The sequence below is a fragment of the Eurosta solidaginis genome, chromosome 2 (genome assembly GCF_040869045.1).
Source record: "Eurosta solidaginis isolate ZX-2024a chromosome 2, ASM4086904v1, whole genome shotgun sequence".
In the NCBI taxonomy this organism is placed as follows: domain Eukaryota; kingdom Metazoa; phylum Arthropoda; class Insecta; order Diptera; family Tephritidae; genus Eurosta; species Eurosta solidaginis.
In genome coordinates this window covers 277,057,605-277,076,074 of record NC_090320.1, presented here as the reverse complement: position 1 = coordinate 277,076,074, position 18,470 = coordinate 277,057,605, and the positions used below count along the sequence as shown (strand labels likewise).

At 38.0% G+C, this 18,470-nt stretch overlaps 1 protein-coding gene across 2 annotated transcripts in view; it reads right to left on the bottom strand.

Moving 5' to 3' along the window:
- dpp (decapentaplegic) overlaps positions 1–18,470 on the bottom strand; it is a 337,917-nt gene that overhangs the window by 295,274 nt on the left and 24,173 nt on the right. For both annotated transcript variants that reach the window (XM_067768139.1, XM_067768140.1), the window contains exon 2: positions 646–1,452. The gene's annotated coding sequence lies outside the window, so the exon portion shown is untranslated. The remainder of the gene's footprint in view (positions 1–645; positions 1,453–18,470) is intronic.

Sequence of the window (18,470 nt, the reverse complement as noted above, 5' to 3'; positions counted from 1 at the left end):
TTCACTATTTTCTTTATCACCGCTTATTCTTTAATTATTTGTCCACGTCCAATGTTTTGAGCATAATTTTGTTGAGACAGGAATGATAAGGCCGGTAAAAGAAAAAAGCAATGTAACAAGATCACAGGCAGATCTTACAGCCTTAGACTAACAAAGTTACTCTTATCATTGAAAATATGGCACTGTAGGCTCATGATGAGTAAAACGATGGCCATTAATCTAGACCTAGTCAGTGATAACAGTTGTACGAAGTGCGGGTTGGAGGAGGAAATGTTCGATCCTGTTTTGTGTTCATTTCTTGCGCTCGCCAGGCTAAGGCACTAGCTAATGCCTGTGTCACGCTTCAGATCTAGAAGCAACAAGTAGCATAGGTCCTGGAAAGATTTTAGTATTTACATAGAGGACGCAGTTGTTTTATAATATAGGTTTCTGGTTTCTGATAGGATTTTTCAGTTTGTTTGTTTGTGAGCAAACTTCTGGTAATATTATGGTCTCATTCTGTCTATGTGTGGTACCCACGGACCGACCAGCATAAAAACAGTTTATCTGGCGTGAAAGTAGCAACTTTGGGAAAAAAATATTTTACACATTAAATAGACAATATATATATCAAAACGCAACAACAATAAGTTTTTAAACACTTACCTTCTTTACTAAGCATTCATTATGATTTTCCACATGCACCAATTCCAAATTGTGCAAATCAGTTGACATATCTGCTATTTACGCTGTTTGTAAGTTGCTGTTAAAAACACTAAATTCATTTCACATTTTGAAAAATTTTACGTAAATATTAAGCACTGCACTATTCGAATACATTTTAATCAAAATAATTTGATTGAAACTTTTGTGCACAAAAGCATTCATCAAATAATTTCTGTCGCAGCAATAATTTATAATTAATATTTTTGGAAAAATGTTTAACAATTTTCATTTGTTAAATATTATTTATGATTATTAATATTTATATGTTTTTATTGTTACACTTCGTTAATTCCCACAATTATGAACTTTGTTAGTGGCTCCTTGACATTTCGCACCCGCGCGGCGCACAAACACAAAACATAAACGAACACACATTTGTTTGTATCAACGCATATACCCATATATGTATGTATAAACAAATATCAGCACTTTTATGAGACCCAAAGACACTTGACAATATGACAGCTTGACAGCGTAACTAAATGTTGACAGAATTTGCTGAATGTGAAATCAATTGAACTTTTAAATTTATTACTTTATTCATTTACCACTAATATGCATAACTATGTAGATATGTATATGTGTGTGTGTATTTATCAAATACATGTACTTGTTTTCAGTAATTCTCATTGTAATATGTAGCATGTATATTTAATAAATATAAATTTATAAATTTACGCTGTTGTGTTGATCTAGTGCACTCTCGGCCACAGCCAACCACAAATAGGGGTATTCACGATACAAACACTGCAATGAAAAAGTGAATAGAAAATTTTGTTAGAGTGTTTTCAAGGTAAAATTTGTAATAATAATAGTATTTTATGTTATAGGCAACAAAAATAATTATAATATAATAACATGTTATAATGAGACGTTAACTAAGTTCTCTTTTATTTTTTGAATCTTTAAAACAACTGTACACGCCTTTTAATTTTATGCCGAGTTCGAACATTATCTCATCTTATAACTTTAAACGAGCAATTCTTGTATATTTGTATAGCCGAACGATCTCGGGAACGGCTCAACCGATTTAAATGAAATTTGGCACAGAGATAATGTATCATCTTCTAAGACCTTCTACCTAGGTGTTGCCACTTAGAATGTTTCACAAGGTTGCCACCTATTCGAAATTAAAAAAAAAATTGCATGAGATATGCCGATATGGGTATCAAAAGAAATGTATTTCACTCCGCATTACAATAGCGACATTTTGAGTAGGGTTACCATTTAGGGTTGCCACCTATTCGAAACTAAAAAAATTGCAAGAGATGTGTCGATATGGGTATCAAACGAAAGGTCTTTCACTCCGCATTACAAAAGGGACATTTTTGAGTAGGGTTGCCATTTAGGGTTGTCACCTATTCGAAATTAAAAAAAAAATGGATGAGATATACCGATATAAGTATCAAACGAAAGGTATTTCAGTCCACATTACAATAGGGACATTTTTGAGTAGCGTTGCCATTTAGGGTTGCCACCTATTCGAAATAAAAAAAATTGCATGAGATGTGTCGATATGGGTATTAAACGAAAGGTATTTCACTCCGAATTACAATAGGGACATTTTTGAGTAGGGTTGTCATTTAGGGTTGCCACCTATTCGAAACTAAAAAAAATTGCATGAGATATGCCGATACGGGTATCAAACGTAAGGTATTTCCCTACGCATTACAATAGGGACATTTTTGCGCAGGGTTGCCATTTAGGGTTGAAGTAGTTAGACGAAATAGTACTCTACTTACACATATTCCATTAAAGCTTTAAAGAAGAACATTAAAGTTTAAAATCTTTGTAAAAACCTCTTACACATGATTCGACTTAATTTTTTCACGCACCCTAAATAAATTCAAATGCAATATCAAGTCACCGTGGCAAATTCTAGCCAAATATATTTAAATACATATTTTTGGCAAAAATGAAATGAATAATTGCAATGTCTCTCAGATTACTATTAGAAAGATTTATCACCATAGCAAAAAGATATTTCACCATGGTAATTTGCTGACGTTGAACACTAGAGACATATGCTCAATTTGAAAACGACATCTAACTATTTAACTACTTTCCAGCAGATGGCGCTTAGGGAAGTAAGTTGACATTTAATTAAACTAACTGATAGTTGTTATTCGTGAAACTTACAAGTTTTTGGAACGTAATAAATTTGTGAGATTTGCATAGTGTATAACTAAAAAAATATTTGAAATTAATAATTCGGCGCATGAAGATGCTCGACCTAAATAACTTAGTTCTCGATTTCACTAATTGTCATAACAATCCCTTATACTATAGGCTGGAATTACCCATTTCAAATTTTCCATTCCAGTTAATTTTGCGGTTAGTGTTTAATATGTTTCTGCAATCTATTTTTAAGGAAATCAGATATTGGTAAATAAAAATATATAATATGTATATCTATAATATAAAAATAAGTCGGATTTTCCTTCCTGACGCTATAACTCCAGAACGCACAAACCGATTTCCACGGCTTTGCATTCGTTGGAAAGGTCTCGGGCTCCGTGGGGTTTATAGCAAAGAAAATTCAGGATCGACGCACAGGGTCTCGAGATATAGGCCAAAACGTGGACCCGGGTACCCCTAGAATATGTTTCTAGAATATGGATGTCAAATGAAAGCTGTTGATGAGTGTTTTAGTAGAGGGTAATTTTCATAACCCTTGGTGACTAGGGTGTCCAGATATAGGCCAAAACGTGAACCCGAGTACCCCTGGAATGTGTTTATAGAATATGGATGTCAAATGAAAACTGTTGATGGGTGCTTAAGTAGAGGGTAATTTTCATACCCCTGGGTGACTAGGGTCTCGAGATATAGGCCAAAACGTGGACCCGGGTACACCTAGAATGTGTTTCTAGAATATGGAAGTCAAATGAAAACTGTTGATGAGTGCTTAAGTAGAGGGTAATTTTCATACCCCTGGGTGACTAGGGTCTCGAGATATAGGCCAAAACTTGGACCCGGGTACCCCTAGGATGTGTTTCTAGAATATGGATGTCAAATGAAAACTGTTGATGAGTGCTTAAGTAGAGGGTAATTTTCATACCCCTGGGTGACTAGGGTCTCGAGATATAGGCCAAAACGTGGACCCGGGTACCCCTAGAATGTGTTTCTAGAATATGGATATCAAATTGAAGCTGTTGATGTGTGCTTTAGTACAGAGTAAATTTTACACCACTGGGCGACTAGGGTCTCGAGATATAGGCCAAAACATGGACCCGGATACCCCTAGAATGTGTGTGTATTATGGATATCAAATGAAAGCTGTTGATGTATGCTTTAGTACAGAGTAAGTTTTACATCGCTGGGTGACTAGGGTCTCGAGATATAGGCCAAAACATGGAGCCGGATACCCCTGGAATGTGTGTGTATTATGGATATCAAATGAAAGCTGTGTGATATTCGATTTAGTCGCTGCAGCCTGGCAAAACTGAAAATATGCGAGGCCGAAATAAAGACATGAATTAACAATACCCACATACCTATTTATATACTTCCTATTCAATTTGCCTGAAATTTGGTATATAAATTTGCCTATATTAGTATTTACGATGCTTTTTTCCGCGAAATAGACCAGAGACGGACTGGGACTGAGATTAGGACTAGGACTGGGACTGAGACTGAAGAGTGGAACTGGGACTGAGACTCGGAATGGGACTGGCAAAAAAAACATCCCACCCTCTGGGACTGGCAATAAGATATGAAGAAGAATGAGAAAAACCTGAGAGAATACAAAAGATAGAAGGAGGAGACTGAGAAAGAGATAGAATGAGACGAAGATGGAGATAGATGCAGCGAAAAATACGGAGGGAGGAATGAATACAAAGATTAGGAAAAAGTGTAGAGGGGTGAGTGCAGAGTTAGACGGAAAAAGCTTATTAAACTTTATACAGATAGACCAAATTTAGGGCAGAACAACGTCTACCAGGTCTGCTAGTGTACATATAAAAAAATAGAGTAGCAAACTCGGTCTCACAGGTACTTTAAATAGAACTCAGCAAAGTGCTGAGAAGGGTTTGAGTACTATCTACGATCGCTTACCCGGCGAATGAAAATATCGCATTAAGGATCGATAGGAACCTCAGAGTTTGCCCTACGATTCTGTATAATTCTTAGCGATTTAGGTTTTTGACGTATTTCTACCAGCTTTTAGACTAATACGCTTTAATCGGAAGGTTTACATTTATGCTGATTAGTATTAGCTGAATAGAACTGTGGATAGGTAGTAACGGGTGGGGTTCCATAAGTTCAAAGTTCAAAAGATCAATCGCCATAATGACCATAAGATCAATTGGCGTTATAACCACTTCAAATGGCGATGAGATCAATTGGCTTTATGACCACGTCAAACAGTCACAATGTCAATCGACCTTATGTTTTTTCTTAATTGTTTCCGCTTGACCTTATAACCATTCCAGAAAATGGTCATAATCCTATACAGTAATTTAAAATCAGTACAAAAACGAATAAAAATCAGGATTCATTCGAATTTTATTTGAATATGTTTTTATTTCGAAGAAATCCCCACCGGCCAAGCGTTTAATCCGATTTTGCACTTTAATGAAACTACCGCAATTTTCTATCCGATTTTTTATTAAAATATGATCAAATGTAAGAATAGGAGCACCGTAACCCAAAATTTTAAATAAAACAAAATTATATTTTTATCCGACCGAACAAAGATATATCAAAAATAATAAAACTTAACTGTTATTCAATAGTCACTAACATTTCAATATGTGGAGGTGCGAAAAAAAAAATAACTGAACATATGGCCACTCAAGAAAAAAAGAGTGGACTTTATGCCTATTTCGGAATTATAGGGTGGTCATAATGTCAATATTGTTGGATTGTAACCATTTAAAATTTGACGTTGTGACCAGCTCATATCGCCATTGCTTCAGCTGACTTTGTGGAAAATTTAAGTGGTATTAAAATCAAGTTGCCGTTGACCTTATGTCGCCCCTCCAGTATAATCTTATGGTTTTTATAATCTTATACTAGCTGCTCCGGCTGTCTCATCAGCAGGAAAGTTTCAAGGTACACCACAGTGACCTGGGTCCATATCACGGTTATGGGAGACCGTCGTAAAGGACCGTAAATATTCTCTCTTACTTATTACTTAATTGGCGCTTAACCGTCTAAACGGTTATGACCGTCCAACAAGGCGCGCCAGTCGCTCCTTCGCTCCGCCAACCGGCGCCAATTGGTCACACCAAGGGAGTTTAAATCGTTTTCCACCTGGAATAGGCGACTAAAACAAACAATTCTGAAAGTTAGAGGCGTCGAAAAATCGTTCCCATAGCAGTTGAGCTGCTATTAGAAGATGCTAGTGCCAGGGCGTAATGGATTACCTAAGAAGAAACAAAAATCTTCTACTAAGGAATTACTGCACACATTTCCATTATGCTGGGAGACATCCGTGTAGGCTGTTGTGGGACCTGGGTTTAAAGTTAATATATCGTCCTATTCGTACTTGACTGGGATTCTAATAGAGAACTTATAATCTAGTTGGATGGTCGGTGAAATTGGAAATTGCTTCCAGAACCTTTGTGGGTATAGAAGGAAGTCCCACTGAGTTTCTGTCAAGTGCCAGCAATCAAATGGTGATGATATAGTAGAATAAGATAGCTCTTACCATCGCGGTTTGTAGGCAGTTTATGGTGGTGACATTATAACAATAACATGACACTTTATAAATCAGCTCAAGGATGAAGTCACTCATTCAAGGGCATCATAATTTGTTTAACTGGCTGTTTCATAACTCGGTTTTGGAGCGAGGCGAAAGCGGCTTGTGGCATGGTGGCAAGTTCTTGCTATTGATTCCAAAAACTGTTTGCCCTCTTCTGCATCAACTCCCTTAAGGTATTATCGATGTTGATTGTCCTTTGCCTTTGCCCGACTACCTCGGAACGAATTACTTTGACCACATTGAACTTTCTGGGCAATCACGCCCCCACACTATAGTTCCGAATGATAAACATATATATGTACATTCATATTTGTATCATGATTTAGCTATTACTGTTGTTATTGTTGTAGCAATAAAGACACTCCCCGAAGGTTTGGAGCGAGTTATCGATATTTATGGTAGCAGAGGAGGAGCTACAAGCAATAAAACTTTGTCTGGCTCTTAGCAACCACTTCACTTAACGAACCGCATATTTAGCACTTGTTAATATGTCATTAGAAATTCCAGCATGCAATACCTACCTACACAACCCCACTTAACCTCTCACTAGCCACGGCGTTATCCCTTCATAATACAGTAGTAAAAAATAAGAAACATTTGCTATTCAATTAGATTAATAATTTGTTAATTTGCAATAAAAATTTACTAGAAAAATATGAATGGAATGCTGAGCTTCGTGGGAAGTAAAGCTAGAGACCGTAGGGGGGAAAGTGCCATAGCGATATAGATAATCGCATTTGAAACGCATGTCAAAGTATTTGACTTGATAATTAACAAATCTGTATTATCATTAGAAAACACGAATCTATTTAATGTGATGTCATAACCTTTGATGGGATCATGCACTGGTTTATTAAATCGTGTTCCTTTGTTATAAATATTCAAACGCAATTAAGATTAAATTGTAGTTTTTATTTTGTTTTATTTATTTTCTTATGACTTTAACGAGAACGTAGTATGGGGATAGTGTGCTTAACTACCATACCCAAAGCCCGAGATTCATAGCCTGCGTAAAGTAGCGTCAAGCAAGTCGGAAAGGGAGTGAATTTCTGATATGAAAAGCTTCTTCAGCAAAACTTTATTCGCTAAAGCAGTTCAGAACTATTTGCAGAAAAATGCAATGAAAGTCATAACACCTGGGCCTATACCCTCTTAGATATATAGCGCAACAAATTATTATTACACTAACTTGATCACTAGCTCCGTCGCGCACATTTTTTCTAATAACTCAGAAAATGTGAAATATATAAAATAATTGTAAGTCATTTATATTATTCGGGTAATTGTTTTGAATTAATTGATATGAGAGAGGTGTCGGCGCTGAAAAAAGGTTGTCCTAACAAGTGTTTGAATAAACGATAGCACAGTGTAACAAAATTAGAACTTTTTCTTGCAACACATCGCGGTGGCCTGCCCTGCACAAGCAATACAACACTAAAAAAATAGACAAATTCCAAAGGGCAGCATGCGCAGAGGTAACAGGTGCACTTAGATCCTGCCCGACGGACGCACTAAATGTTGTACTTAACCCGCTGCCACTGGCCCTCCACATCAGATATACAACGATCAGCTCAGCCATCAGGCTAAGGAAGTCTAGATGTTGGGCAGAAAAACGATATGGCCACAGTGTCATCCTAACAAGGCACGCCCATGTGGATTCGACAAGAGATTACCTCTCAAAAACACTGATCTTCGACAGAAATTACAAGGTGCAGATACCCTCTAGAACGAATTGGTCGGCCGACAAAGTTGGCAGGGAGGGGGTCACCTCACTCTACACTGACGTATCCAAAATGGACTGCGGCGTCGGCGCAGGTGTCTTCTCCAACCAACTAAATGCGCAATCCCCATCCGCCTTCCAAACACAGCTGGCATTTTCCAAGCAGAGCTGCAAGGAATAGAGAGGGCCTACATCTTCCTGCTGCAGAACCGGATAGACGGTGAGGTAGTCATATATTCCGACAGTCAAGCGACGCTAAAAGCGCCAGAAGCACCGTACACATCCTCAAAAGCCGTCGATAACTGTAAGAGGATGCTCCGTGAAGCAGCTAACTAGGCGGCTATCACACTCAGCGGATACCCGGCTACAGGAACACTGAGGGCAACGAAAAAGCGGATGAAATAGCAAAGGAGGGAGCATCGTCAGACATGACGGAAGCAGTCGCTGTACATCCACCACTCACATCAATTAAAAGAGACATTCTCACCTATCTTAGGAAAATAGCAATCCGTGATTGGTACTCTACGGACACAAAAAAGAACCGATGATCTACTAAATATGTCTAGGCAGGAAATATACAGAATCACGGCCACTATTATAGGGCACTGACCGTTTGGCCAGCACGCGAGTAGAATGGGTATCCCCTACATTGAGAGGTGTAGGAGCTGTAGACAGGAGGGTGCCGAGGAATCGTTTACTCACTTCCTCTGCGAGTGCCCAGCCCTCGCGAAATTTCGGTCCCGAACTCTAGGCAACTATGTGTTTCCCGATTTAAGGGCGGTGTCAAACTGCCGCATCAAGGACATCAGTAGGTTTATAGTTTTAACCAAGTGGTTTGAGTAAAGCTTTACGCAGGGTACATCAGCCAACATATAATTGGTTCCAGGAGAAAGTGCATCAAAATGGCACCTAGAGCGCTACTTGGGCCCGGCTCCATAGCCGGGCGGCACAGCAACCAACCAACCAACGAACTTCGAACATACTATTTTCGCTGAACTTATTTATAGGTCAACACGTCTGAGGTTTACGCCTACGTGGTATTTGTTGAATTTGTAAAATATCTGCAGAAGCTTCAATTTTGGTGTCATAGAAAAGCTTAGTATTTCATACCAGCACTTCAACTCTCTACGATAAGGCCTTTTGATAGTTTTTTTACCCCTGGCGTGAAAACGCTGAAAAATTCATTAGCAGTATATTGCAACAACATATAGCAACTTCCTAATACCTCATTGAAAATTGTGAAAAAATAGTGGTTTCCAAGCATTAGTATAAATATTACCTATTTTATAAGAACAAATATTATGTAGGTTTAAAGATCAGGATTCCGTAAACAGGGTTAAAGGATACATTGTCACCTCTTTAACATTTGTATTGAATTTAAAAGCAAATCAGACATGCTGGATTATAAGTTTGTTAAGAAGAAATAATTTGCATGATGCCATCTTTCAAAAAATGACTCTGGCTACTTTGTAGCATAACCGCTGCTGTACAGTGTATTTAAAGATTAATGCAACTTATGGGAAATGACTCATTTTCAGGCTTAATAGATAGATGTTTTAAATGATACTTTGTATTAAGTCGACTTATGTCTATATCCTATACTTGGAGCCAACAATCTTAATCTCATACCCGGGTTTCGCGCTGGACTTGCGTTAGGTTAGGTTGAGCTGGCTTCCTTCAACAGTTGAATGATTTAATCTCCATGCTATAACACCCCCAACGGGCTCAGTTTCACCGACTTCATCATGGTGCGCTATATGACCAACTGAAGTATGAAGTTCCGGGCAACGAATATGAACTACAGTCCCCTACTGATCTAAAAACATGAAACCAGATCCCTTACGGCATTATTGACGATGTTCGAAGCTTCAGTGTTTTTGCTGTACTTACGCTAAGAGGTCTAAATATTGACTTGAACCATTGTCCTGTGGCAGCAAATATACTCACACGCCTCTGCGCAGCCTCTGACTAGAGTTCACAGACCCAAAGGCTTGATGGGTCGGCAAGATTATACCAGTCGGGCTAGTAGCAAAAGGTGCTAGTTCTAGAGTGTGCCGAATTTGTATCTGAAAAATTGCTGTCAACACCTGCAACGCTTGTGGAACGATTAAGCGCCATTTCGCGACAACTTGTGGATCCTTTCGAGACGACTTCGGAACCAGCTTGGAATAATTTCAGGATCACTCGTGGATTATTTTTGATATAATTTCGGTATAGTTACACGGTCATTTCAGGATCACTACTTAATTATCTCCGGAATCATTTGGAGCCTATTTGGGGACCAATTTGGAACAATGAAGCACCATTTCGGGACAACTTTTGAATCATTTCGAGACTACTGCGTAACCAATTTGAAACAATTTCAGGATCACTTTGGAATTATTTTAGGTATAATTTCGGAACAGTTGCAGGATGATTTCAGGATCACTTCGGAATTATCTCCGACATTATTTCGAGCCTATTTCGGGACCAATTGGGAACAATTTCAGAATTACTTCAGGATTATTTTCGTAATTATTTCGATACTATTACGGGACCAATTTGGGACAATCAAACATCATTTCGCGACAACTTCTGGATCATTTTGAGACTAATTTCGGAACAGTGACACGATCATTAGAATAAGTTCGGGTTTTATTTTCGTAATTATTTCGAGACTATTTCAGAAGCAATTTGGAACAATTAAATGACGCCTTTGGGATTATTTCAGGTATCATTTAGCAACAATTTCTGGATCATTTCGAGGCTATTTCGAAAACAATCAGCGACTGTTACATAATCACTTCACGATCACTTGGGGATTATTTTAAGTATTATGGATGCAGGCTTTTATCAGCGTATACAAATAATTGAGTATTGTTGTTGGTATACAATGTATACTATAAATACTTAAGTTTCAGCATATTTGATGATACAAAAGCCATCATTAGGATGACTTGCTATGGAATGGCCCATGTACATATATAGTTCATATATTTAAATGCTTCAACTCACCGCTTTTATATTATTTAATCCATTTAGAATTGAATGCACAAAAATTGTTAACATTAAAATACGATGATTGCAAATAATTATGATTAAATAATTATAAAAAGTGGTGTTGCACAATTTTAATTTTTTTTTTCTAAATTCGTTTTGTTGTAGCGGCTTACGGAGAAAAAGGAAATTAAAATTAGGTATGAAATATTTTGTTTTAACTTTTTCCTATTTTTTTTTTACTTTGGACGGCACGTCACGCTAAGTTTTCTAATTGTTTGGAGAGAAATTTACAAATTTGTAGGCATTTATGTACATACATAAGTTGTAGGAATATTCACACTATATAAACGCGTGTCTACAGTATTTTGTTTATTAAAATTTTTTTTTTTTGTAAAATCACAAATTTGCTTATACAAAGTGGCCCTGCGCATTCGTTAAAAGATAAAGCGCGCACGTCAACTACGTGAAAACAATAACGCGAAACATAAACGACTGGAATGGACGATGGAAAAGTAGTTAGTTGTTTATTTCCTCAATTTGTAAATTGTTGACGACGTACTATGGCGCCTCTACCCGAAAAGCCTGGCAAAAATCAAAAATTTCATGAAAGCGTTCGATAAACCTAATACAGTGAAATTCCCCATTACGGACAGTCCTTATAACCGGACATCTCCAATAACCGGACAGATTTTGGGCACACATGTTTTTCATTAATTTTTTCATACAAATATCATCCTAATAAACGGACACTCTAATAACCGGAAGCGGACATAGTATTTCAAACCATTTTCATAAAAAAATTTCTCATAACCGGACAAAATTCAAAAATATCACAAGCTAGCTTTGTTGTGCATTATAAAAATGAAATAGGTGATTCCCCTTTTAACATGTATGTAAGGGAAGTTTTCCATTCAGTTTGTTGTCACGGCGCCGAAAAAGAAGTTACTTTCTATTAAAGAAAAAATGGAAATTATTAATGTTTTCAAAAAAAGATAAATTATCAGTACGTGGAGTTGCAAAAACGTAAAGTATAGTGAGCCCAAAAATTTAGTGGTAGTAGGTACACGTTTCTTTTGCTTTGAAAGGTTCCATATTGGCAAAACACAAGCTGCTGAAATCTATAAAAATAAAGAACAAATTCGTTATAAATGGGAATCTGGAGTTAATCTTCATAAGAAGCGAATTTTTCTTAAAGAAGGTGGCTCTGCAATAGGTAAGATGTGTTCTAATTGGCTCGCTAAGGCTAGAAGTCAAAACATTTCGATTTCTGGTCCCACTTTGAAAGCAAGGCAATGGAAATTGCAGGCAAACTGGGTGTACCTAGGACAAAACTGCCATCTCTGTTGACCGGTTACAAGCCTCAAAACATTTACAACGCAGATGAAAGTAGCTTTTTCTTTCGTGCCATACCTGGCAAAAGCCTCGCTCTTAAATCCGAAAAATGCGTGGGCGGTAAACTATCAAAGGAAAGACTCACAATTTTGTTCTGTGCTAACATGGCTGGAGATAAGGAATGCAATGTACAATGTACTTAATCAATATATGTATATGTATGTATTTATATGCAATACTAAAGTATGCAAATATTCGTTACTTCCAAAAATTTCTTAGATAAACTATGTACTATGTATGGCGGCCACCGTGGTGTGATGGTAGCGTGCTCCGCCTATCATGCCGTATGCCCTGGGTTCAACTCCCGGGCAAAGCAACATCAAAATTTTAGAAATAAGATTTTTCAATTAGAAGAAAATTTTTCTAAGCGGGGTCGCCCCTCGGCAGTGTCTGGTAAGCGCTCCGATTGTATTTCTGCCATGAAAAGCTCTCAGTGAAAACTCATCTGCCTTGCAGATGCCGTTCGGAGTCGGCATAAAACATGTAGGTCCCGTCCGGCCAATTTGTAGGGAAAAATCAAGAGGAGCACGACGCAAATTGGAAGAGAAGCTCGGCCTTAGATCTCTTCGGAGGTTATCGCGCCTTACATTTATTTTTTTTTTTTTATGTACAATATAATTTATATGTGTGGTATATATTTTGTGACTTCAGCCCTTATAAGCGGACATCTCCCATAGCCGGACAAAAACACTGCCACGGTGAGTGTCCGGTTATAAGGAATTTCACTGTGCATGTATTTAATAGAGAATTTTCCAGGGATTACGAATATATAACTCTTATTAAACAGAAAATGACATTTTAGGAGGTAGAGTCGCTCAAAGTTGATTAATATTTAACACTTAGAAAAATTTGTATTTTCTGTTCTTTTTTGTTGTATTAAAAATTGTTTTGTCTCTAAACAAAACGGCCTGCTACCGCTTTCTTGTATTATAACGAAAGGATATTTAATTCTAGGTTGAAGCAAAATATATAATTTGTTTTTTTTTTTATAAAAGTTGTCAGATCTACCTATTTTTCGAAAAGCCTATATTTAGGACCTTTTTCGAACTTTGATGGAAAATAAAAAAAAAGGACACAAAAGGTCTCCGTGAAATTTACAATGGGTATTTGCTAAATATTCAGTTGCCTGAATTCATAAGGTCTACCTGCGTCTACCTGCGATTTCACTTTTTACATCAAATAAAGTGAAGCAACCTTGGGTATAAATACGCGCCTGAGCAGGTATAGGTAAGAAGGAGGCGAATTTAGTACGGTCACTTTTGTTGTTGGAATTTGTTAATAAAACCAAATTTTTCGGTTACAAGCTGCATAATGTACCTGGAAATCATTTCCATAATTTGAGTATATAAAGTAATGTTTAATACAACGCCCAGAATCAGTCGTTTTTTGGAGCATATAGAATAAAGTATTCTGTGTATTTAAATAAACATAAATATAGCTCACATATTTTCTTAGTAAGATACACTCGATGGAAAATTTTAATATGTCTCTAGAAGACTGCAAACCATTTGAGGTGTTCAAAGCTTCAAAGACAAAAGCAGAGTGCGTTGAGGCTATTATGACAGAATTACCAAATGAAGCATGCAATAAAGAAGACGAAGACTTGAAAGAAAAAATTGGCTTCCTCTACATTCCAGTACAAAGAAAATGGCAAGCAGTCGGTTGTTCTACTTCAAGGTTTATAAGTGAGCATGAAAGCTGGCTAGCAGGTAAAAGTTTTTTGGACGAATAAATGCCTAGCACATCAACCAATCGTACTAGAGGAAGACCAACAAAACCCATAGAAGAATGTTCGACCTACACGAGGAAAAGGAAGCTGTCAGATAATACTAGAAATATTGCCACGACTTATCTTTCAGAAGCATTGGCTATTAAATATAAAAAGGATGAAGAAAACACCAAGTCTCATATTATAGGAGCAGTTGCGTTAGCAAGTCCAGTGTGACTGGGAAGGATCAAAAGCAGCATTCCCACACTCCCAAATGCGCTGCCTAGGAAATACCCTCCTGAAGAATCTTTGGCGCTGTTTATAGATCTCGGTTTATCGAAGGATAAATATAATATATTGCGTGAGTCATTATTGCAACATAATGCCGATCCTTTCCCTGAATACAAACAAATCACTCAAACCAAGAAAGAAGCAGTTCCTCCAAAAGCCAAAATAACCGAAATATCAGCTGAACTTGAGCTCCAAATCTTAATGGATCATACGTCTATGCGACTCTTGAAAAGTTTTTCTGAAGAAAAGTTGAAATCACTGCCAATATGGCTAATATTGATAAATAAATGGGGCTGTGATGGATCATCAGGACAAAGCGCATATAAACAAAGAATAAATGTAGACGATGGAACAATTACAGATGGCAATATGTTTATGACGTCTATTGTTCCCCTCCGTTTAAAAGATGAAGCTTCAGAATATTGGAAAAATCCACGGCCGTCATCAGTTAAATTCTGCCGGCCGATATTATTTAACTATGAGGAGTCTTCGTAACTCATAAAAGCTACAGTGAGTGATATAAAAAATCAAATCACAAAATTAGAACCAACAATAATTGAAATCGAAGACGGGAATGTTATTATCATATAGCATGATTTTCTTCTAACAATGGTCGATGGAAAAGTTTTAAACTTACTAAGAAACACATCATCTACATTGAAATGTTCAATCTGTAAGAAGAGTCAAAAAGACTTTGAAAATCTTGATGATTCAATTATTGACGAACTAAATTATGAGTATGGAATATATCCTTTGCATGCGAGGATAAGGTCCATGGAATTCGTTTTGAAACTGGCTTATACACTACCACAACAAGAAGTTTTCGACGGCAATGCAACATCTAAGGAAAAACAAAACATTAGAAAAAAAAATAATAATTCAAGATGCATTCTATAAAAAGCTTGGCCTGAGAGTTGGCTGCACAAAGTATGCATACGGCAACACAAATGATGGTAACTCCTCAAGAAGATTTTTTTAACACGATGATATGACTGCTCGCATTACTGGAGTCGATAGAGATATTGTCAAACGATTGAGAGTAATTTTAAATATTTTAAATTGCCATGAAAAAGTTATGGACCTAAATTTGGAGAATATGCATCGAAAACTGCAGAGCTGCTGCTTCAAAAGTATCCTGAGAAAAAGCTCACACCAACGGTACATAAAATTTTGGCTCATGGAAAAGATTTAATAAAATACCAGCGTTTACCATTAGGAGAATTGTCTGAAGAATCTGAAGAGTCTAAAAACAAGGACTAAAAAATATAGAAGTACTAACGCTTGCAAAATCTCACGAGTTAGGAAAAACCATGTTCACCATATTTTCTGATCCACTCATATCATCCATGGGGCATGTAAGATCACAAAAAGATCTTACAGACAGCTATAGCTCAGAAATGGTTTCTTCGTTAGACATATTTTCAAGTAACGAAGACTACGTTAAGTTTACATAAATGATCCACCTTTTTCTATCACAAAAAAAAAAAAAAAATATTTAGTACTTAGTTTTGTTATTTTATTGAAAAAAAAAAAGAAATCAATAAATACAAGTTTATTATTTATTATAAATAATACAGTTATTTCAATTAGTAATTATAATCATATAATTTTATTTTTTACATCTTTTTAAAATTTATCAAATTTTAAGATGAGTTTTGAAGCACCCTTTATGTATATTTATTTTAAAGCTTAGGTTTTGGCTATCAGAAGAGTAATACATTTTTACAGAAATCAATAAAATTTGTAAAGCGGTTATTAAGATAAAACTGTTTATAATAAGCGGGCAGTGCTCAAAAATTTATTAGTTGTTCGTCTTTGGTTCACATACAATAATATTGAACAACTTTTAATAATTTTTCTTAAAAAAAAAAAATTAGGGTGGAGCCGTGTGTAGAAGTCCACGAAAGTGGGGAAAGCTTCTGACGCCATCAACCCGGGAATGGCCAGAGCGATTCTTTTGCATGCCGTTCAAGCAGCTCACTATTGCCGGTCGCTTGCGGCCAAGTATCCTCTGGGTAGCCAAGCTAATGTGAGAAGGCGACAACCTGGCTAGGCCACTCTGACATAATCGGTTTAAGGGCTATCCGGGGGAGATCTCATCGGCAGCGTCTGTACACCTCTAGGTGCACCGGCTGCAAGCGGGCGTCTGTCTTGGAGCAAGCGGCTCGCTTTATAAACGTGCAAGTAATATTTTCACCCCCGCTGAGCGGATTGTGCGCTGGGCTTGGGAACCGCCACGTAAAACCATACTCCAATTAAATATAACAACAAGCCTCGGATAAATACACTCTCTTTGATGACGACCATGGCAAACGTTTTAAGGACAATGAATTGAGGGCATGCACCTAGAACTTCCGCTCTCTGAATGGGATTAGTGTAGAAGCCCGGCTGATTGATGTCCTCTTCAAAACAAAATCTGACATCACCGCCATCCAAGAAATGCATTGGACGAAGCAAGGAAGAAAGAAGATTAAAAATTGTGACATCTATTGGAGTGGCCATACGAATAAGCGTAGTTTCGGCGTCGGGTTCGTGATGGGAGAGAGAATTTGTCGCCAAGTGCTGGCGTTCACGCCTGTGGACGAGCGTCTCGCCGCTATCCGAATAAAAGCAAAATTTTTTAATATATCATTCATCTGCGCCCATGCGCCGACAGAGGAGAAAGACGATGAGGTGAAAGACACTTTTTATGAACAATTAGAACGCACATACGAGCGCTGCCCCCGTCATGATATAAAAGTCGTGCTTGGCGACTTTAACGCCAGGGTGGGCAAAGAAGGTGTTTTTGGCCCTACAGTCGAAAAGTTCAGCCTACACAATGAAACTTCTCCTAACGGACTGAGGCTGATTGACTTTGCCGGTGCTCGAAACATGGTCATATCCAGCACGAGGTTTATGCATAAAAAGATATATCAAGCAACATGGCTGTCTCCTGATCGAAATACTCGCAATCATATGGATCACGTTGTGATAGACGGACGGCATGCATCCAGTGTTTTAGATGTGCGCACGATCCGAGGACCTAACATCGACTCGGACCATTATCTCGTTGCAGCCAAAATACGCACTCTGCTCAACGCGGCTAAAACCAAGGAACAAAAAACACAAGGAAAGCTAGACGTCGGAAATCGTCGATCACAACAGACTGCCAATGAGTTCGCAACTCGACTCTCACACCTGCTCTCTGAGAGCACAACTCATCCTGAAGGAATACAGGAGCAGTGGGAGCATATCTCCACAGCACTTCGTACTGCCGCCGAGGAAAAAATTGGTTACCGGCGGCCACGAAAAAACAACTGGTACGATGAAGAATGCCGCATTGCAACCGAAAGAAAAGACGCTGCCTGCAAGGCTACGTTAAAAGCGAGCGCGACAAGAGGAGTGTGTGAACGCTATCGTGAGTTGAAAAGGAAAGCGAGACGCTTTTTCAGGAAGAAAAAAGCAGAAGCAGAAAGGCGTGAGTGCGAGGTGCTTGAGCTGCTAGTCACCAGGAATAACGCCCGAAAATTTTACCAAAAAATACGGCGACAGACGGAAGGTTTTAAGACGGGGGCAAACTCCTGTATGAACGAAGACGGCGACCTTGTAACTGATGTCCAGATAGTGCTTAGATTATGGAGGGAATACTTCTCTGCTCTCCTAAATGGAGGCAGCAATTCACCGCGCAGAGATGAAGAACTCGATCCCGCAACCGATGATGATGGAATATATGTCCCCCCGCCCGATTATGACGAAGTTAGAATAGCAATAACCAGACTGAAAAACAACAAGGCCGTGGGCGCTGATGGATTGCCTGCGGAGCTATTCAAGTACGGCGGCGAGGAGTTGGTAAGGCGCATGCAGCAACTTCTTATCAAAATATGGGCGGACGAGTGCATGCCCGACGGTTGAGATCTAAGTGTTCTTTGCCCAGTCCACATGAAGGGGGATACTGCAAAATGCACCAACTATCGTGGAATCAGCCTTCTTAA